At 40.0% G+C, this 23,376-nt stretch overlaps 1 long non-coding RNA gene across 1 annotated transcript; it reads right to left on the minus strand.

Annotated features, from left to right (window-relative positions):
* Window positions 1–1,629: 1,629 nt before the first annotated feature.
* Window positions 1,630–22,285, minus strand: LOC120638787. The gene is made up of 2 exons (XR_005660730.1): window positions 22,033–22,285; window positions 1,630–1,736 (listed from the first exon to the last, which is right to left on the minus strand). It is a non-coding gene; the product is annotated as an uncharacterized LOC120638787 (long non-coding RNA).
* Between the last annotated feature and the right edge of the window lie 1,091 nt (window positions 22,286–23,376).

Consider the following 23,376-nt stretch of genomic DNA (forward strand, 5'->3'; position numbering starts at 1 on the left):
TTTCCATCCTCCCTTCACTTCACAGTCTCCTTTATCCTATTGAAAGTGTGGAACATCTCAGGACAACCTCAGGAGAGCAGGCAGACAGATGATGGTGGAGGAGCTCTTACAGGTTTCCCCCCAATTTGAGAGAGACCAGATCTATTATGAAGTTAATCCATTCTGCTTCTTTCCAGTAGCAAATATAGAGTTACAACAAGAGTTATTACACATAAAATCCAAAAGGCTCTCCTGTTCTCTGCTGGGCCCTGCCAAGGAGAGCAAAAAGAAATCTAAATTTTGAATTCCTAGTCAAAATAAATACAAGTGACACCCTCAACCAACATTTGTCAGTCAGGCACATCCAAGACCAATTAGGAACTACATCCAAGTTTATAGACTCGTAGAGAAAAGAATAAGATCTTTTAAAAAAAGCACAGGTGGGACCTCACACACCCAGAATTCGGCCTTCTTTCCTTCCTGATAAGGATTTATTTTCCATCAACTTGAAAATGAGCCTTATACACTGTTAAGAAGCTGTTGTGTGCAATTGATATTTCTTATGGTACTTGTTAAACACTTATATGTCAGATAACACTTGTTTTCCCTGACCAGATTCCACAGAAGGATATCTTTCATTTTCATTTCTCCAATTCAACAATTCTGGGTTTACTTCAAAAGTGGGGATTTATGTTCTGTCACTGAAGCTTTCTCAGAATTTTTCTGTCCCATTCCAATCACCTCAGAATCTTGCTGCTGTTTCTGAGAATGAATGTACTGAGCAACCTTCCTTACAACTAATCTAATTTAATTCAGGGTCAGTTTTCCCTTGAACCCATTCCTAAACTTCAAAAGCAGCTAGATCTCTCTGTCAGTGTCATCTCATTTCACCTCGATCCTCAAGGCCTCACATATGGAGCTATACTGCACTGTTTATACCCCTTATGAGCTCAAGCCAACAGGATGTTTGTCACAGCAAGCCTTTACTTTCTGCTAGGTTCGTGATAGCTTGGTTTGTGCACTGACTCTGAATGTGTCTATTATCCTCCACTCATAATAGCCAGCCCAAAGAAGCTGTTAAAGTTCAAACTCTCATGCCCGAAGGAAATTTAAACTTTTGCGAGCTTGGGATCAGTGGAAATAGAGAAAATGAAACAGTTTTTAATGAGATCACATGCAATCGTTTTATATTGACAGTGAATTTTCAGGGTTGCAAAAACGAGACATGAATAGGACGGGACTCTGAGCGAAGAATATCAAAGAGAGGGTAATACGGAACAAGACTGTATTTAGTCTGATCTGACTGCACTGTATCAATCCCTGTGCTTAGTAAAGTGTCTCCTCTGTAAAATGGGGTTTAAGAGTGTGAGCCTCATGTGGGACAGGGACTGTGTCCAACTTGATTAACTTGTATCTACCCCAGCTTTTAAAACAGTGCTTGGCACACAGTAAACACTTAACAAGTATTAGTATTTTTGTTCCTCTTTGTTCCAAGCCATTGCAAGGGATTATCCAGTTTTGTGTTCTTGTCCAAAGCCAGATTGAAATTTCCTGTCTCCATAAGTGACATATCAACTGGAAGTTTCAAGTTCTGTTTTAGGGCCACCTACTTCTTTCTCAAAAGAAACCCTTATGTTCCCATACATTCTCTTTAATTTTAAACGCCCTCTATTTTAATGACCCCATACCATAGCCAATTCACAGGCATTTTATTGGGAACAGGAACGAAGAAAAAGCTTGCTGCTTCAACTCTGGACCTGTAATACAAAATAGGAAATATCAGACTGAACAGAAGACAGAGCTCTTACTATCCACATATATGATCAGGCTTCAGACTTCTCTGAGAACCATGGCTTTTGATATGGCAATTTCACTGTGAGGTGATCTCCATGACATTAAGCTTGAACTTCATTAATAATGATGCTGATGAAAATAATGATAATAATGATAAATAGCAATAACTGTGGTATTGGTTAAGCCTTAATTGAATATGTGCTGGTGTAGGTAAAAGATAATCACATAATTCACAATCAGCATCAAAGCATTGTGGTCTAGTGGAAAGAGCATGGGCCTGGGAATCAGAAGGAGCTGGGTTGTAATCCTGACTGTCACTTGTCTGCTATGTGATCTTAGGCAAGTCACTTTGCTTCTCCGTGCCTCAGTTCAATATTCTGTAAAATGGGGATTAAGACTGTGAGGTAGTCAGGGTTAGAGGGTTCTTGATGATGTGGAGGAGAGCCTGTGTGGGATCCCAGGGAGGTACCGGGGTAGTCAGGTAGAGAAGAACACTACAGGCCCTGGGAGCAGTGCCTGGGGAGCCAGCAATAGTCTGGTGGAGAGTCACGCAAATCAAAGGTCCAGCTGGATTTAGGTCTATGTTACTGGTGGTGCATAAATAACATGATGGGAGCAGGGAGATGCAACACGGGTTGGCAGGCACTGGGAGTCATTTGGTGGAGAGAAAAGCAATGGAAGAAACGTCCTAAATGAACTTTGTTTCAGATGAAAATTATATAGATTCGTGCTACTGGAAAATACTCTCTTCACCTTACTCCATTTTTCCCCTGATTTTATTTTTATGTAGCTTCTCCAGACAGATTCACAGACGACCATAGACAAAGCCTTTACACTTAGATATTTTAAAAAATGCTCCCCATCTATCTTTATTAGTTGGGTTGTAAGGATGGAATGGGAGATGGCATTCCCTGAAAAGCGTTTTATATTTCCTCCTTTAAAAGCAAGGGATGCGTATAATTTCTCCTTACTGGTTTGAGTGGGGAACCTATGGGTATTGAACCTGTGCTTTAAGGTAGATCAGAGCCGTTCATTTGTAGTGCGGCACAAAGCAGAGATCAAGTACAGTCGTTCTAGTATAACATAACCCATGAAACTAAGCTAAGTGAACCTGATATACCCTGAGCTCTCTTCTCTCGCATTAGCATGTGGGTCATCAATCTCCAATTCAAATTCAAGCCCAGCAGTAGAATTCCCCCCTTCCCTATGCATCACACCCAACAAATGCCTTAGACTTTGTTTGCACATCAAGTACAACATACAATCACTCGGAAGCTGTTGAAAGGACTGAAATAATGTGTTTCATTGGGCTTTAATTACAGATCAAATCTAAATTAGCATTATTCCACCCTGAGCAGCTTGAAAGAATACATAACCTTTACCGCAAGTGGATCCTTGTTTATTCAACAGAGAGATGGTTTGGTAATTACCCACCTGGTTTCCTAATTGTCTCCCCAGGGTCTGTTAACCCAGGCTTACTTTATCTGTTTGTTTAGTCAGTGTATTGTCTACTCACATTTTTTCCATCAGTTGTAGATATACTTCTACTCTTAATAGTAGTGTAGATATATGATTTACATCCTCATTAAATTGCAAGCTGCTTGAGAGTGGAGACCTTGTTTTCTATTTTTATCATAAGCTCCTCAAGCATAGTACAGTGCTCAGTACCCAGTAAATACTCAAGAAATACATATGATGGTGACAGTTACTATTAATGACATCAACCTGAGGAACCAATCAATCATTCAACCACATTTATGAAGATTAACTTTGTGCAGATCACTATAGTAAGTGCTTGGGAGAGTGCAATATAAGGCTATTACAGAGTTGGTAGACACAATCCCTGTCCAGGAACTCCATTGAAATAAAATAAGGTATGAGAGTTCTGTGATCAATCTGTAATTCTGATTAGAAATACTTAGACAATCTCATGATTATGTTGAATAATCAGTAATGATTGTAGTATTTGTTAAACACTTACTATGTGCCAAGCATCCTTCTAAGCGCTAGGTTAAATACAAGGTTATCAATCCAAGTTATCAAGTCCCTGTCACACCTCACACAAGTGGCTTACAGTTTAGGTAAGAGGGAGTAGAATTTAATTCCCATTTTACGGATGAGGAAACTGAGGCAAGAGAAACTAAGTGATCTGCCCAAGGTCAAAAGCAGAGCAGGTACTAGAACCCAGGTCCTCTGACTACCAGGCTCCTGCTTCTGTGTGTCTTCCAGTTTAGGATATAAAATCAACTACTTCAATATATGTATGGCTCCCCTGCCCATTGGCTTCTCATAGTTCCCAGCACTGTTGCTCTGGACTGAGGTGGATAATAATTATGGTACTTGTTAAGCACTTACTATGTGCCATGCACTATTCTAAGCACTGGGGTAGATACAAGTTAATCAGATTGGACATAGTCCCTGTCAAACAATGGGCTCACACTCTTAATCCCTTTTTTTTTTTAAGATGAGGTAACTGAGGCACAGCAAAGTGACTTCCCCAAGGTCACACAGCATACAAGTGGTGGAGCAGGAATTAGAATCCATGACGTCCTGACTACCAGGCCCGTGCTCTATCCACTACACAATGCTGCTTCTCATAGATCATGGGCCTGGGAGTCAGAAAGCCTTGGGTTATAATCCTGGCTCTGCCACTTGCCTGCTGTGTGACCTTGGGGAAGTCACTTCTCTGTGGGATTAAGACTGTGAGCCTCACGTGGGACAACATGATTACCCTGTATCTACCTCAGTGCTTAGAACAGTGCTCTGCACATGGTAAGCGCTTAACAAATTCCAACATTATTATTATGAAGTAACAGAAGCAAAGGGAGGTGAAGTGATTTGCCAAAGGTCATATGGCTGACAAGTGGTAGAGTCAGGATTAGAACCCTGGGCCTTCTGACTTCCAGCCCATTCTTTATCCCTTAGACCAGGTTACTTCTTCCTTGCATTTGATATAGTTCTCTGCATGCAGTAAGCGCTCAAAAATATGATTGATTGATTTCATTCCAGGACCTCCGTATGAACCAAACTGTGGTGAAATCTGCCTACCTTCTAGTTCACCTTACACAATTTAGCAGCAATTATTTTTTTCCAACTAGATTGCAGAGTTTCAGGGTTTGCTTTTAGCACAGAGAACTGACACATAAAGGAGTGGGCATTTTCTAGCTTCACCTTTTGAGAAATTGTTTTCTTAGCCCTTGAAGCGTGTCAGTGGAAATGACCGGGCACTGTTTCCTCCCGCTGATATACAGTGGACACCTGACCTGGGTTCCTGGGAATGATGAGTGCAACCCTATCTCATGGGAAAGGGGGAATACAACTATCGCAGATGACTTATCTTCCATGCTTGTCTGAGTCAGGGCATCCCTAGAACAGAAAGGCCAGTGAATGGAGCAGCAAGGCGGAGATCCATTTCCAGAGATAAAGTTACGGGAAAACAACCCTCTAAAGGAGATAGCACTGAGCTGTCTCCTATTGTTTACTGGAAAATATAAAACACTAGCCCGAAGGACTCCGGGGCCTTGCAATAGATCCCTTGACAAACAAAGACATCTATGCTTTTCCCAGGTGCCCTAAGTTCTATATGCAATAACATGAGGATTAGAAAAGGAAACTTGCTTTGAATGTACTGGACTTCATTAGAAGACTGCACAGAACTAGCATTTGTGGAATGATGGTGCCATAGAGTGTGAAACCACATTAAATCACTCCATCAATGATATTTATTGAGTGCATACTGTGTGCAGAATACTGTGCTAAGTGTTCAAGTGAGTACAATGAAACAGAATTGGTAGACATGTTCCCTGCCCAAAGATATATGGAGCATGTAGAAAAAAGTGTCAATTTTGCCTGCAATAAACAGAAGCATTAACAATAAACGCTAAGTGCTTTCCTAGGTCATCATTACTAGTCTCCTGATCTGGGGGACTTGGACTTTTGTGCTTAGCAGGGCTCTGTACAACTCAAGAAAATAGCGTCCTTCATTGGAATGGAGTTAGGCTAGCCATTGACAGCATCCCAAAACACCAAACAGCAAGTCGTTTGAGTTGCTGCATGTGCTCTGTGTGCTGAGTATTTTTCTGGAGGGAACCTGAATTTTTCACTTGCTCTAGACACTTTATGTTCACCTTCCAGGTCCCCGTAACCATGAGCACAATTTATGAGTCACAAACCCAGGGGCAGGACCTGAGGTGGAGGGAGATTGGGATTCTTAAAACAATAATAATAATAAAAACAAACAAGCAGGCATCCAGGACCATATCCATACCAGAAAGTCAACAGACCGGCTGAAAGCCAACCTTCCATAATCATAATGATGGTCCTATTTGTTAAGCACTTACTATGTACCAAGCACTGTACTCAGAACTGGGGTAGATACAAGGTAATCTGGTAGGACACCGCCTTTGTCCCACACAGGGCTCACGGTCTAAGTGGAAGTTGCATGGCCTAGTGGATAGAGCACAGGACTGGTAGTCAGAGGGACCTGGGTTCTATTTCCAGCTCTGCCACTTGTGTGTTGTGTAACCTTGTGTAAGTCACTTCACTTCCCGGTGTCTCAGCTGGAGATTAATTTTTATTATTATTAATTATTATTATCATTATTATATTTAAGTGCTTACTATGTGCCAGGCACTGTACTAAGTTCTGCGGTGGATATAAACAAATTAGGTTGGACACAGTCCCTGTCCCATGTGGGACTCATTGTTTCAAACCCAGCACCACGTGGGACCCAGACTGTGTCTAACCTAATTAACTCTTATCAACCCAGGGTTTAGAACAGTGCCTGGCGTATAGTAAGCAATCAACAAATACCACTGAAAAAAATGGGAGGAAGAAGAACAAGTATTGAATACCCATTTTACAGATGAGAAAAAGTAGGACAATTGTTAAATGATTTGCCCAGGGTCTCACAACAGAATGATGGAGTCAGGATTAGAACCCAGGTCTTTGGACTCCTAGATTTGTGCTCTTCCACCAAGACCAGTATAAAACCAGACATATGTCCAACCTAAAAGGAGCCCTGTTTCTCTGTTCACAGAGAAAAACAATTCATGGAATTCTTAAAAAGAGGAGTCTTTTCCATTATTTAAAAATAAGAACATGAAAACATTTGATTCCTCTCCAGGTGAAATTCACATTGTAACTCACTCTAAGAAAAGTCTCTTCACTCAGTCTTTGGACAGGGGAAATCTGTGAATTCAAACAGATTTACATCTAGACCAACTTTTCTTTTTGCAAATGCTAATGTGTAGCTTGCTGATAGCATCCAAAAGAGACTTAGCCTTGGTTACTAATGTCTCAAGTTTCATTAATCTGGGACTTAATTTTAGTCCTTTGGGTACAAAAAATACCCATTTGGTTTAAAGCAGCTTGTTAATTCTGTGGAAGATGCAGCCCCAATTATAATCAAAGGCAGCAAGGCAATCAGCTTTTCTGGAAGAAAAAAGTGAAATCATCTCTCTTTAAATAAAATAGAGCAATGTCAAAGCTAATTAAATCATAAAACATGGCAGGGCATGAATGATTATACAATAATTTACATCCAGTTCTGTAATTCAGCCCAAGGTTGGGCCAAGTTAATGATCTGAAGGAATAACTCAGTTTAAAATGAATATACTGCCCCCCAACTCCCCACCAAATATTGATATAAATGATAAAATATTATCATACCCCCACCCTTTTAAATTGTCATTCTATTTCAAATAAATGGGGTAAGAAAACAATAAACCCTGACCTTGGACAAGTCACTTCACTTTTGCATAGCTCAATTATCCTGTCTGTAAAATGGGGATTAAGACTGAGTCCCATGTGAGACAGGGACTGTGTCCAACCTGATTATCTTGTATCTACCCCAGTGCTTAGAACAGTGTTTGACACATAGGAAATACTTAAATAAGATCATCATTTCATTTTCAACAAACTATTTTGAGGCAAGGAAGTATCAGAAGCAGGAGTTTCAATTAAAAGTCCTCATTTCTTCCCATTTTTTTTTTTGGAATATGACTAACATTTTTCACAAAAACAGAATGCCCAAATCTGGAAAGACATTATGGAATACATTTTGATGACTGTGTATAGCATTTCAAAGATAGACTAAAATGTAGTTCTCTGCACTTAACCATTTTCTGATCCCTAATAACAGGCTAACACACACACACACACACACACACACACTATACGAGAACATGTTATGAAGTTGTCTTCAACTTCTAGCCTGCAAATATTTCCTAGCTTAACTATTATCACAGTAACTACCAGTTGTGTATGGTTGTACCTTCAAATATATCCCATAAACCTAGGTGCACTGGAAGGAAGAAGACTCAGAGGGAAGTTTGAAGTTTGCAAAATCATTAAGCATGTGAATAAGGTGGAAAACAAAATTGTACTATTTTTAGTGCAAAGGTGATGCAGAAGGGAGAGGGAGTAGGGAGAGGGAGTAGGGGAAATCAGGTCTAGTTGGGGATAGACTTTTGGTGGAGATGTGCTTTTAATAAGGTTTTGAAGGTTGTGAGAGAGTGATGGTTTTCAGGTATGAAGGGGGAGTAAATTCCAGTCCAGCGTTAGGACTTGAATGAGTGGTCGGGGTGAGATAAACAAGGTTGAGTTACAATTAGTAGGTTAGCTTTAGAGGACCAAAGTGAGGGTTTTGGACTGTAGTGAGGAATTAGCAAGTTTTCCAGCCTAACTTTTGTACAGATTGAATAATTCCGCTCTTGAGGGTAGACTCTAGCGTCTTCTCCACATTTTGTGACCTCAATAGCTTCTTAGGAACATGAGGAAGATTTCTACCCATGTTCTAGCTGTATCTAGTGTATCCCCATTAAACTGCCCATTACTCACCCAGAAAGATGCTGGGTGATAATAATAATAATGATAATAATATTTGTGATATTTGTTAAGTGCTTACTATGTGCCATGGAACTGTCCTAAATGTTGAAGTGGATACAAGCAAATCAGGTTGGACACAGTCTCTGTCCACTTGGGGCTGACAGTCTCAATCCCCATTTTGCAGATGAGGTAACTGAGGACCAGAGAAGCGAAGGGACTTGCCCAAGGTCACACACCAGATAAGTAGTGAAGTCAGGATTAGAACCCACGACCTTCTGACTTCCAGGCCAATGATCTATTCACTAGGCCATACTCTGAGAGTTTTAAGGGTTACTGTGGACAAATTACCCATCAGCCTAGCTGCAGTGGTGAAACTTTTTCCTAACTTTCTGGATAAAAACGTGCAATGGATTTATGACCTGACCTTAGACATCTAGAGAACTGATATGAGACTGATGTGGTGGCTTTAGTACCTGCACCTTCAAAATCAACTTTCCAAATTATTCTGGTCCCTCCGCTCTGATTCCAGTTAGAACTCAGATTTACAAAAGAAACAGAAAATGGAGGAGTGGGGTACCGAGCTAAAACAGCTTCTAAGAGCAAATTTTAGGTACATCCTTAGTGTCTGAAGCAATACACCCGTCACCAGTTGCCATGTTGTCTTAATTAAAAATCAAAGAAAATGGAAATATTTTTTGACATGCTCTATCTTTAAAGCAATGCCATGAAGAAAAGACATACATGTTCTTAAATCTGCATTTGGCAAAAGTAAATTGTTAATAGAGTTAGTTCCCTAACATAATGGACAAGGCTTTTGACTAAGTAACAACAAGAATTCAGTGTCAGTTACCAATACCTCCTTTATATTAGCAGCATATGTTCAGACCTACCTAATTAAAAAGGTAACATTTCCAGATCCCACAGATGTGACTTCAATAACCATAACCCTCCTAATCTATCAATCTCAAAAGAAAATGCAGATCAGTAAAAAGTGAAATTGCAGAATTTAAATACTATGAACAAACGTCAAAGTAACTTGCCAGGCTAATGACTTTTTGAATTGTTGTTCAAAGGATGCATTTACAGTAATAATGATAATAATAATAATGTTGGTATTTGTTAAGCACTTACTATATGCAGAGCACTGTTCTAAGCGCTGGGGTAGATACAGGGTAATCAGGTTGTCCCACGTGAGGCTCACAATTAATCCCCATTTTACAGATGAGGTAACTGAGTCACAGAGAAGTTAAGTGACTTGCCCACAGTCACACAGCTGACAAGTGGCAGAGCCGGTAGTCAAACCCATGACCTCTGACTCCAAAGCCCAGGCTCTTTCCACTAAGCCAAGAATAGTGACAGTATGCATATGAAAAGCATAATAAATTGTAGGAAAATTTTTTATGCATTGTCTATTTTGAACACCTTCATAAATCTACAAATTACTAGAAAAAAGGATGACTTCAATCCTTTATCAGCAATGTTTGTAACAAAAATAGAAGGCCCTTCACTATTGGATACCATTTTTTCCTGGTATTTGTTAAGTGCGGACTATATGTCAACAACTTTTCCAAGTGCTGGGGTAGATACAAGTTAATTAGGTTGGACACAGTTCCTGATCTACATGGGATTAGCAGTCCCATGTATATATACATTTTCCATTAATGGTATTTGTTAAGCATTTGCTATGTTCCAGGCTCTGTACTAAATTTTGGGGTAGATACAATGTAATCAGTTTGGACACAATCCATATTCCACATGGTCTCACAGTCTTAATCCCGGTTTTACAGATGAGGTAACTGAGGCACAGAGAAGTGAAGTGGCTGTCCCAGTGTCATACAGCACACAAGTGGTAGAGCCCAGATTAAAACACAGGTCCTTTGATTCCCGGGCCTTTGTTCATTCCACTAGGCCACTCCGGTTCTTTTGTTCTCTTCTGCTTCTTCATTTCATTCAATCATATTTACAGAGTGCTTATTGTGTGCAATGCACAGTCCCAAAAGTTTGGGAGAGTACAGTATATCAGTAGACTCATTCCCTGTTCACACCAAGTTTACGGTCTAGAGGGGGAGACATTAATATCCATAAATAAATTACAGATATAATAAATTACAGATATTCACAAGAGCTGTTTTTTTCTGACTCTTTCAGCTGTTTACTTACGATTCTCTTTACCCGTAATAGTGGAGTCAGGGAATATCCTCAGATCGCTAAGCGGAGGGTTCTATAACCCTTCTCAGATCATTTTTGACTTGGAGGTGTCAACACAGATTCCCCCTGCTGAGAGTTTTATCAATCTCCATCCTCCTGGAATTGAGTCTCAATGTATAATAGAATCCTGGTCCAGTTCCAGGAACGACTCAATGTAGGGGGTATGGGAGGAGAACATAGGCTCCCTGGTACTTTGAAATCAAAGTAGGGATGCCCCTCTGTCTCTGCCATTTTCTTCACAATTCAGAGCAATGAAACCTCAGGGAAGGAGCCAATTTTTTCTCACTGCTCTAGGGTAGTTCAGAGTTATGAAAGAGATCAGGTTTCCCAGAGTCTTTAGAGGAAAAAGCTTAGGTTCCCAGTGTAGCAGAGTTCATGACCCTAATCCAAAAATCCAGTATCCTCCCTAGTTTCTAGGAGGCCCCTTCCTATTCATGGATTATCAAGAACATAAAAGGTTCACTGACTCCCATTGTCAGCAACCCATGCTCCCTTGTGATTCGAAGTTAATGGACTTTTAACAGGGTTTTGCCCTATATGTACAGCTCAGCTGCCTGATACAGCTGGTCCAATATAAATTCCTCAAAATAATTCATGCAAGTACACCTTAGTTCTCCGAAAACACGAGGGTTGCTTTTTGGCAAAATCCAACATTAATGAAAACATGCTTATAAAGCTCACCTGTGTTTGATGCTGCACACATGAACCCTAGACAGGCTTTACAAATCTGAAGAAGCATTTCCTAGCCAAAATGCTTAGTGAAAACACACATTATGGCAAAAGTGAACATATTTCAGTAAATACTGTGAGGAGATGTAAGCACTCCAGAGTGTGTTGGCTATATTGCAGATATCTCCATAAGTCAGCATTGGGATGGAAAACATTTCAGGAGGATGTAGGTGTGGTAGGAAATGATTAAATAAGACACATATTTTCCTTCTGACTCACATTAGCCAAAAGGAGACACCCTGTTGCTCAAAGTAAATAGATTCTTTCCCTCCTAGTGTAGCCAACAACACTATGACTGTGGTTCTCACTTGGAAAATGTTTTAAACCGAAACCAAATTCCAAGCAAATTGCTAGCTACAATGGCAGAGTGAGGTACTATGACTAAGCAGGTCTACATTGTGAGGAAGAAAAAGATGAGCTAAACCAGCCAGGTAATAGAAACCGGGGGGCATGGCCCTCTCTCCCAATTGGTCCTTTTAGATAAATCATTTTCGGGAAGCCCAGCTGGAAATTCTTCCACTACCTATCAGACTTTCTTTTGAGAAGGAACCTCGGGGAGGGATTTGTTGTGGGGATTCTCATAGTGGCTCCAGGACAATCACCCAGAATACGCACCTGCAGGATTGCACTCTCCTCAGCAGAATTTGTCCCTGCGGTAAATAAGAAAACAAAAGAAAGCAGCATGGCCTGCTGGAATGAGCACAGGCCCGGAAGTTAGAGGATCTGGGTTCTAAATCTTTACCATTTTCCTGCTGTGTTACCTTGGGGAAGTCACTTAATTTCTGTGCCTCAGTTTCCTCATCTGTAAAATGGGAATTAAATCCTACTTCCTCCTACTTAGACTGTGAGCCTTATGTGGGACAGGGACTGTGTCCAACCTGACATGGGTTCGAATCCCGGCTCTGCCACTTGTCAGCTGTGTGACTGTGGGCAAGTCACTTAACTTCTCTGTGCCTCAGTTACCTCATCTGTAAAATGGGGACTGTGAGCCTCACGTGGGTCAACCTGATTACCCTGTATCTACCCCAGTGTTTAGAACAGTGCTTTGCACATAGTAAGCGCTTAACAAATACCAACATTATTATTAATATTATCTACCCTATCAGCACAGTGCTTGGCACATAGTAAGTGCTAAACAAGTACCGTAATTATTATTGTTACAATAGATTTGCTATACATGTTCCTGTTTTTAGTTCTTCCAACTACTAGCTTCAAGTCTCAATGTCATTGACTCTTCCATTCATTTCCTAATAATTTCCTATAAGTTATACTTATAGTGGCATTTGTTAAGCACTTACACTGACTCTAGCATGGTAGTAGATGTGATACAATCAGATCTCAATACCTATACCATATGGAGCTACCAATCTATAGTTTCTCCTCATTTTACAGATGAGGAAACTAAAGCATAGAGAAATTGTGACTTACCCAAGGTCACACTACTGGCAAGTACTGGGACTGGGATCAGAAATTGCCTTTCCAGCTCCTTCCACTAGGCCACACTGCTTCGGTCTTTACAGAACATGGCTGTCACAGAGTTTTCTAGTGCATATGTTGCACAATTAGCTCTTTCATGTCAGGAGCACTGACTAAGAGATATTATCATTTATAATCTTGTGAAGTTTGAAATTTTTATTGTGTCAATACATTTTTGGAAATGCCTATTATTTAATTTACTTGACACATTTTAATTAAAATATGGTCAAGAACTTCCCTATTAATATATAATTCAGTACCCATGGCACTCTCTGTACTTTTGCTCTGCCCTAAAATCCACAAGGAGAGTGTGGACATTATAAAAAGTATTCCATGAATGAGAAAAATAGAACAACTACATTAAAACAAAGAGTAAACGTGGTAGAATACTTGACACTTTCTGTTCATCACCTCCATCAGAAAGCTGTTGCCTAATAATCATATCTGTAGTTGAAAATGGGATTAGGACCAGAAAAAGAAATGACTCCCATTTTACATTTTAATTATTCCTAATGAAATAAATAATTCTCTATTGATTCCTGGCCCTATTTATTTCCAGGTTAACTTTACTAGGAAGGTTTATAAAAGACCTTAGAGTCCCAAGGCTTGGGAGAAGAGGGATAGATATTATTGAGGGCCTCCCCATTATTGAGGCCCTATTCATTAAATAGTATTTATCAAGTGCTTACTGTGTGCAGAGCACTGTATCAAGTGCTTGAAAAGTACAATACAACAATAAACAGACACATTCTCTGCACATAGTGACCTTACATTTATGCTTGCTTTGTGTATTCTTAGACAAGTATGCCTCTACCACCATACTAACACCATTTCAGTGTGGAACCAAAACCAAAAGGGAGTTAATTCATGAAGGAAATAAGGGCTCTCCCCCCCCCCAAAAAAAAAATTAGGAAGCTAAAATTTATAGGAATGACCCAGTATGTCTTGTAAAGGCTTTTCAATTTTGTGTTCTTTACTTCTATTTCCTTAGCCTTCTCCTACCTATTAGAAGACCCTTTGTCCTTTTACCTACTGCTTTTAGAAATGGTCATGGAGATAAAAATAAAGGAATCAGTCAGTGGAATTTAATGTAGTATAGTGTAATTTCATGGTAAATGCAAGAGTATAATAATGGTATTTACTGAGCTCTTACTGTGTGCAGAACACTGTACTAAGTTCTTGGAAGAGTTAAGTGCAACAGAGTTTATAGACATGTTCCCTGTCCAGAAGGAGCTTAGAATTTAGAGGGAGCTTAAGACACATGCTTCCTGGCCTTCAAGAGTTCACAATCCAGTGGGGGAGACAAATAGACAAGAATGAATTACCAAGAATGTGAGGAAGAGAAACACCATGGATTTAGCAGGAAGTGTTGCACATAAATGAAGATGAAATACCTAATTATATATTGAATGTATAAGTAATATAATAAAAATGGTATAAATTAAATGCTTACTATATGCCAAGCACTAGGGTAAATAGAGTACAATTAGATCAGATTCAATCTTTGTCCTGCATCAGGTTCACAGTCTAAGAGAAGGAGAGAGCAAATCTTGTATTCCCATTTTATATAGGAAACTGAGGCACAGAGCAGTTAAGTGATTGTCCAAGATCACCCAGCAGGGAAGTGGCAGCACAGGGATTAGAACCCAGGTCTTCTGACTACCAAGCCCATGCTCTTTCCTCGAGACAAGTTTTATTTTTTGCATAATGCATTCATTCCCACAGCCCTCAGACATTACCTATTTCATTTTTGTCCTCAAAACAACCCCATGAAGTAGGGAGAAAGACTAGAATTACTATCTTCATTTTGTGCATGAGAAAACTGAGGTACAGAGAGGTTACGTGATTTGTCCAAGATCATACAACAGCCTGGTGACAGAGCATGGACCTGAACATGGATCCTCCAGTTTCTGGACTGGTATTTTTCCATTGCATTATACAGTAATTAATAACCTATTGGGAAATGAAGGGATTCAGAGTCAGCATTTCTAAATTCTATGTCCAGCTCTTCCCCTGGCCGGCTGTGTGACCTTGTTCATGTCACTTAACCTTACTATATCTCATAGAGATGTTGAGAGGATAAAATGAGGTAATTAATGTGAAAGTGGCTTGCAAAGATTAAAGCTCCCTACAAAGATCAAGCTATTATGATTATTAAAATTGATTGATAAGAGCCAAAGGAGGATGTTTGGTTGATAAAAATATAAATCTAAAGTTCCTATATTGGATTAATTTTCTCAAATTAGACAAGGGCTTGTTTTCTTCTTTCTTTTCCTGAATTGCCCAAAGGCAGATATTGAAACCAGATTTAAATACATATAGTTTAGGATGACTAAGAAGTGTGGCTTTCTCAGAAATCTGCCCATCTAAATCAAACCTGGCTTCTAATCCTGACTCCACCTCTTGCCTGCTCTGTGACCATGGACAAGTCACTTTAACTTCTCTGTGCCTCAGTCACCTCATCTATAAAATGGAGATTAAGACTGTGAGGTCTATTTGGGAGAGGGACTATGTCCAGCCTGATTAACTTGTATCTAACCCAGTGGTTAATATAGAGTCTGGTGTATAGTAAATGCTTAACAAATAGTATTTAAAAACAAACAAACAACAACAACAAGAAAACCTGAAAACACAGAGAGATAAAAACTCATTGACTCTTGCTAATGTAATTATTATAACAAGAAACAAAACTTCCAACATCCCCTTACACTCAGTTTACATTTGGGGCAGTTTGCTTTATTTCTGACCTATTCTATAGATGCCAAATTATAATCAAGAACAAGCATGCATGCTTTTACTGGCTTGGTATACCTTGTAATACATTCTCATTCTATAATAAAACAAAATTTTCTGAATCAGCACAGATGATTACATTCAATGATTATTTGTACTTTCCTATTTTAAACCTGCATTAAATGCTATAGTTTGTGAGTCATGCCTAAATCATTTGAGTCTCACCAGCTGAAGTCTGGCTCTGTCCCTTTTCACAGTGGAATCACAAGAATTGATGGGACAAAAGCATTTTCTGAAAAAATTATTCAAAATCTAGTCTCCTTCTTTAAGTTTCAGTCAGCATATTTCCCTCTGTCATTGTTGCCTCACCTGTAAAATGGGGATTAAGATTGTAAACTCTATGAGGGACATGGACTGCATCTAACCTGATTAACTTGTATCTGCCCCAGGGCTTAGTACAGTGCCTAACAAATACTTAAATACAATAAACAAAATATAATTAAACAGCAAAAAAATACCATAAGCAATCCTGCACCAACATACCTGAGCCAACATCCCCTAAGTACTTGAATACTTACCCCAACCCCTACCCCCTAAACAAGTTCTTATACTTTGATACTTCCTCACCTATAATTTATTTTATTGTCTGTCCAGGCCTGTCAGTCAAAGGACGTGGGTTCTAACCCCAGCTCCTCCCGTTGTCTGCTGACTGACCTTGAATAAATGACTTGACTTTATTTCAGATTCTTCCTCTGTAAAGTGGGAATTCAATACCTGTCAATCTTATTTATTGATCCCTTATGGTGTGCAGAGCACTGTACTAATCGCTTGGGAGAGTACACTACAACAAAAGCAGAAACATTCCCTGCTCACAATGAGCTGAGGACAGTAAATCAAATTTGGCACGTTTTGGAGAGGGTTTATACAATCCATTCTAGGAGTTTGGACAGGAATTTTGAGAGGGGGTTGGGGGGCTGTGAGCCCTATGTGGAACAGGGACTGTGTCTAAACTGATTATCTTGTATCTACTACATTGCTTAGTATAGTGCTTGGCCCATAGCAAGCATTAAATTAAATATCACAATTATTAAATATCACTGATTGATTGATTGATTGATTGATGGGGGAGAACACTGGCAGAGTCCAAGGCAGGGGAGTGAGCTAATGGGTTGGAGAAGGACAGTCCAGAATGAAGTTTTGAGATACATTTAGCTTGAGAGAAGCAAAGTGTGTGAAGCATCCTCGCTGACTGATCTGGAGGATAGCAGGGAAGAAATCAGAAACATAAGACAGAGTTAGCTGGTGAAACATGCATAAATGGCTGCTGCCGGTATATATGACATAGATGGGATACACAAGCTCAGAGAAATGTCTCCATAGGGGATTCCACATTGAGTGGGAGAAAGTCCATTCCCTCTCAACGCACAACTGTGCTTCTCAGTCCCCTAAAGCCAGACCTGTGAGGTTAGCCATCTTTAAGTCATCTATTACTCTACTGTGTCATCAGGGCCTTTGGTATTCCTTAGGTTTTTGATCAGGTACCGCCCTTTTTATTTTTATATATTTCTCAGTCCCAATTGAATGAGATTTTTTTGTAGCAAAATTACCTGCTGAAGGAGAGAAGTTTAAGCCTGAGCAGAGATAACAAGGATAATTGTGGTATTTGTTAAGTACTATATGTTGAGGTAGATACAGTGACAATCAGATTAGATGCAGTCCCTATTCTGCATAGGTTTCATAGTCCAAGTAGGAAGGACAACAGGCCTTTAATCCCTATTTTATATCTGAGAAAACTGAGGCAACAGAGAAATTAATGGACTTGCCCAAGGTCACACAGCAGATAAGTGGTGGAGCTGGAATTAGAACCCAGGTCTTCTGCTCCTTAGGCCAAGGCTTTTTTCTCAGAGCCACATGGCTTCTCTGGAAAGTATGAAATCAGGAGGGGAAGGAGGAGAGGTGAAGAAGTGTGTGTAGGACCCAGGTGTTTCCAGCATGGTCTTGATACTTAGAGGAAGAACCCAGAAGAGCTAGCTGTCCATCCAAACCCTAGGAAATGTGTCTGGAACATCCTCACGTCATTCACTTCCTATGCTGGACCTCCAGGTCAGCACGGACTAGGTTCCCCAAACATTAATCATAATGAATTTGGGGATTAGGGATTCTGCTGAGCCTCAAGAGGGACAGAATGCAACGAGCCCCTTGTGGAGAAGCAATCCTTGCTGACTGATTCCTGTCTGTCCCAGCGGCTCAGCACTGGCCGGGTTTGCCTCAGTGAGAATGAGATCTGGCTCAGAGGAGGCCACACGCCTTCAACAGACAGCAATCTATCTCAGTGAGTGGAGCTGGCCTGGACTCTGTTTGAGACACATGGAAGAATGTCCCACACACATACAAGAAGAAGATAAACTCTACTTTGGGGATTTCTCTGCTCTAAGAAGTAGCGTATTACTGGCCAAGGGAAACAAATAAACAAAACATCCCTTTTTTGTGATTTTTTTTATGATGCAACTAGAAAACATGCTAATTTTCAATTCCCCCTATAGTAATTGTAGCAGCTGTATACCTGGTCATCTTTTTACAGCCCCTCATATCTATAAATTTTCTTGGAAAGACTTCTAGACTGCAATGTGGAGGCTAATTGTACATACAAATGCCTAATTCTGACTCATTTTCTTTATTCAACTGCTCTGGGGGTAAGAGTAGAATTAACCTTTGGCCTTCCAGATGTCAAAATAACCAGAACTACTATTTTAATAATTCTAAATAATTTCCATAATGATGTGCATAACAAAATATATACTGGAGATGAAAGAGCTAAGTGGCCAGCATCAGCTTTGACTGAATAGATTTCCTTAGTACAGATTCCTAATGTCATTTTGAATGTTTCTTAACTAACACTGAAATCGAAGACCCATCACTATAAATTATGCTCGTACTGCATGTTTTGGTTGAGGTTAACCTAACCTGGAGCAGGAATTGATGTTCTCTCCTCTTCCTTTCTTGTCTGTGATTCCTCAAAGTTCCCGAAGCACCCCCACCTTTTAGAAACTTTGGAGATTTCAGGTAGGGTATTCAAAAGAATACATAATGTCTATTTTTCCTGAATATCACACTGTTCACTAAAGCAAAAGAAAAGACATCCCTTCCTGGAAGTCCAGTGAATTTGAGCTTTTTTATGATACTTGCTAAAAGCTTACTATGTCTCAAACATTGTTCTGAGCACTGGGTAGATAAAAGTTAATCAGGCCAAATTTAGTCCCTGACCTTCATGTGCCTCACAATCTAAGTAGGAGGGAGAACAAACAGTAAATTTCTATTTTGCAGTTGTGGAAACTGAGACACAGATACATTAGTGATTTGCCAAAGTTCATACAGCAGGCAAATGGCAGATCTGGGATTAGAACCCAGGTCCTCTGGCTCCCGGGCCTAAGCTTTATCCATTAGGCACCGCTGCATCCCAAACTTTGCAGAAAATGCAAAGTTTCTTTTCTGAAGCAAATGAGTTTGGGGAGAAAGATTGGTAAGCCTTTTTGGATCCCAGTTCATTCTTCTGAAACAACATTTTGATGAGTTGAGGACAAGTGAATCAGAAACATGTGGATTCAATTTTTCCTCCAAATACACAGGGGGTTCTTGCATATGGGGTCAAACACTTGGAGGAACGCTTGACAGATTCTTTGAAAAGTGTTTTGGACTTCAGCTCCGGCTGGGTCCGCCCATTCCTTTAGGAGACCAGCTGGTGTGATACGTCATTGAAGGAAAGAGAAAAAAAGGTCAGCACAGCTGTGTCTGCATGATTGTAATGTCAGAGGCTGGGCTTCTATCGACGAGGTCATCTGTGGTACAGTGCAAATGTCTTCCATGTTTATCAGTAAAGGGATTTGAACCCCAGTAGCAAGGATATAAACATTTATAGGAAAGAGGAGCATTTGCGGAATGTGGCTTAACCATTTTGAGTGGGCATGTTTGAAATAATACAAGGAAGTTTTCCATCTCCATGGCAATCATGCTTTTATGCCTCTTGGGCCTGGAATAAGAACTCAACCTCCCACCATGAAATGAATTGGCAGTGAGGGTGAGAAAAGAAAAATCTTCCCATATTAGTGATGGATTGAATATCAGAAGTCTGTAGGCTTCTTTGAACTTAGGAAGATGGAAGATCCAGAAGCCCCTAGTTTAGAATGAGGATTTTCAATCAACCTACCACCATGAAAGTCATTGCAAGGGCCCAGGAAGGGAGCAAGGCTGCCAAATTGGATATCTTTCTTTGCCCTCTAAATCTGCCCAGTCAAGTCTCGTTCTGAATTCATTGGTTGATTTAGTCAGAAATAACCTCATCTTAATACCTTGTCTGTCAAGAAGCAATTAATTCCCTGAGAGTTGTTTCAGGGCCATTGGAGAGGGTGTTAGGAGAAACATCTAAATCTGCTGCAATAGGAAAGTCTGTTACAGTGATGATATTGTTTTTGTGCATGTTGACTGTTATTTTGATATAGAATCCACCCATCATCATTCAAAAGAACCAAAGTCCATATGCATTACTCTTATTTGGTCATGCCAATGGCCCACCTAGCCAACTAGTTTGTTTCCAAATGTGGTGTTGGACTTTCTTGTTATTTACCCAGGAATACAGGGATTAGGTGGAATGACTCTAAATGGTTAGGTTTAGGCTTTGAGAATCCTCTTTAAATCATGTGATATGCAACCAGTTACAAAAATACCCTCTCCCCAGCCCCTACACTTTAACCCAGTGACAACGCTGCTAAAAGCCCTAGACTCTACTGAATTTGGAATAGAACTCTGGTCTTTGGTGGCCAGCTCAGGGATTTTTGTGAAAGAGTCACACCTCTCCTGCATGTATGATCGACAGGCATTTTCCAGTTACTTCAAAGATTCCCTTCTACTTATCAGTGGAGCCAGAGAACTGGCTGCGGAACCTCTTTAAAAGCCACCCTCAGAATTTATACCAAACCTCTCCTTATCAGCTCTCAGATTTTTAATAGCGCAAACATAGGAGCCTAAAAGTAAGCCCTTCACCCAGGCCCAACTCAGATGATCTCGGACACTGCCTCTTCCCCACAAACTCTAATGGGCCTAATGGATGAGAATTGCTGTGAACCCAAGACCATATTCGCTCAGAGACATGAAAAACCGCCTTCAGTTTTGCATCAACCAGAAAAGTGAGTATGGGACATATGCAGTTGTATTTTTTTACTTATTTATGGCATTGTTATACTCTTCCTCTGTGCCAGGGACTGTTCTAAACTCTGGGGTAGATACAAGGTAATCAGGTTGGAGACAGTCCTGTGCTACATGGGACTCATAGTCTTAATCCCTATTTTACAGATGAGGTAACTGAGGCCCAGAGAAGTGAAGTGACTCTCCCAAGGTCACACAACAGACAAATGGCAGAGCCAGAATTAGTACCCAGGTCCTTCTGACGCTCCTACCAAGGCTCTATCCATTAGGCCACACTGCTTCTCTGGTCTTAGAGAGAAATGTCTCAAGCAGTCTCTTAAATTCAAACATAGGCACCATTAAGGTATTATCTAACCCCTCCATTTAGTCAGATGAGGAGGAATGGACATAATTATTGAATCCTTACTTTGTGCAATCAATCAATCAATCATTGGTATTTATCGAGGGCTTACTCTGTGCAGAGCACTGTACTAAGTGCTTGGGAAAGTACTTTTTCCTGGGTCGCTGTCCCTTCTGCATCCTTTATGCACCTGGATCTGTGGCCTTTGAACATTTGATATCCCTCCGAACCCCATCCTTGTGTACATATACAGTTCTTGTGTACCTATTTTTAATTATATGTTATTAATTATTCATATAAATGTCTGTTTTCCCCTCTAGACTTTAAGGTCGTCATGGGACAGGGAATGTGTCTCCTAATTCTATTGTACTGTACTCTCCCAAGCACTTACTACAGTGCTCTGCACCTAGTAAGTGCTCAATAAATACCACTGATTGAATGCATGATTCACCCTTCTCTAGATGGTAAGCGCTTTGTGGACAGCAAATGTGTCTACCTACTTTGTTATACTGTAGTCTCCCAAGAGCTTACTACAGTGTTCTGCACATAGTAAAGCATTCAATAATTACCTTTGATTGATTGATTGCTCTGCATACCCTAAGAACTCAATAAATAACATTGATTGATGGACTGATTGATTGGTTGAAAAGCCACTTATTGCCTTGTCAGCATTTTGAGATCAACAACTTCATTTCATAGAATGACTGCAAACACCTTACGAATTAGTCGTTCAAGGGAATATTTACCTGTCAACTTCCCTGTCAAGGTGCCGTTCAGAGGTCTACTGGGTGGTAACTTGTTCCTTCTTGATTTTCAACTCCTCCAGCAGATTTCTTTGACTCACTGTCTTTTCCCCACTTCTCTGGACAAGTTGGCATCTTTTCTGTGACCTAGATACTTTCTCTTAGGAAATTCATTTACTTTCAGGTCTATAACTTATGCCTTTACATTTTAGCATACAATTACAACATAACGTGTTGTGTCCTTCCAAGTGCTTAGTAGAATATTCTGAATACAGAAAGGGCTCATTAACAGAACCATACATTGATGTCACATGGCATGACATGAGGCAGAATCATGCTGATCTTTGTGTTCTGTGACATTATGACATGTGTCACATGAGGGGCAATACATTGAACGTGAGAAGCAGCATGGCCTAGTCGAAAGAGCACAAGCTTGGGAGTCAGAAAGACCTAGTTTATAAGCCCAGCTCTGCCACTCGTCTGCTGTGCAACCTTGGACAAGTCATTTTACTTCTCTATCCCTCAGTCGCCTAATCTGCAAATGGGAATTAAGACTGTGGGCCTATGCGGGACAGAGATTGTGTCCATTCCAATTGTCCTGTACCTACCCCGGTGTTTAGTACAATGCCTTCTACATAAAAGTACTTAATGAATATCATTAAAGAAACAACAACTCTTACCACACCTGAGTGTAAACTAACAGTTGATGGTGGCCCTATCAGTATTATGTCCCAGCTAGAAATGTCACGCATAATCAATCGATTAATTGAATTTATTGAGAGGGCTTACTGTGTTGCCCTCTACTAAGTGCTTAAGGGGGCACAATATAACAGAGTTGGTAGATGCATTCTCTGTCCACACAAAGGCTGTAATTATTTTTGGAGTTCCAATAAATTTCAATTTTTCACCAAACCAGTCCATGCCATGAATAACTAAATAGTACTTAATAAGTTGTGTTATCAAACAATTTCCCCTGTGATTTATTTACATTATCAAACTGGAAAATAATACCCAGGAAAATAAATTATCCACAAGTAAAAGCTTCATTTTTTTTTTTTTTTACTTTCAAACTTTCAGTAGAACAGAGTAGTCTTCCCATCATGCAGTTGGATCATTCTTCCTTAATATTCCTGAAATGGGCTGTTGGACAATGTTCACTCTTTAGTCACTCTCAATAACAAGGAGAACACTTAACATTCTCAAGCACTGACTTTCTCAAACTTGACTTTTTTTTTGATAAACTCTGTTGAAGCAAAGAGCTGCCAACTTCTTTACACCTGAATGGATACTTGCCACAGCTCTCCCTCTCTCATTCTTGCTTTGTCCAGTTATAATACTTAGGATGCA

Source organism: Ornithorhynchus anatinus, chromosome 13, assembly GCF_004115215.2.
Source record: "Ornithorhynchus anatinus isolate Pmale09 chromosome 13, mOrnAna1.pri.v4, whole genome shotgun sequence".
Classification (NCBI taxonomy): Eukaryota; Metazoa; Chordata; class Mammalia; order Monotremata; family Ornithorhynchidae; genus Ornithorhynchus; species Ornithorhynchus anatinus.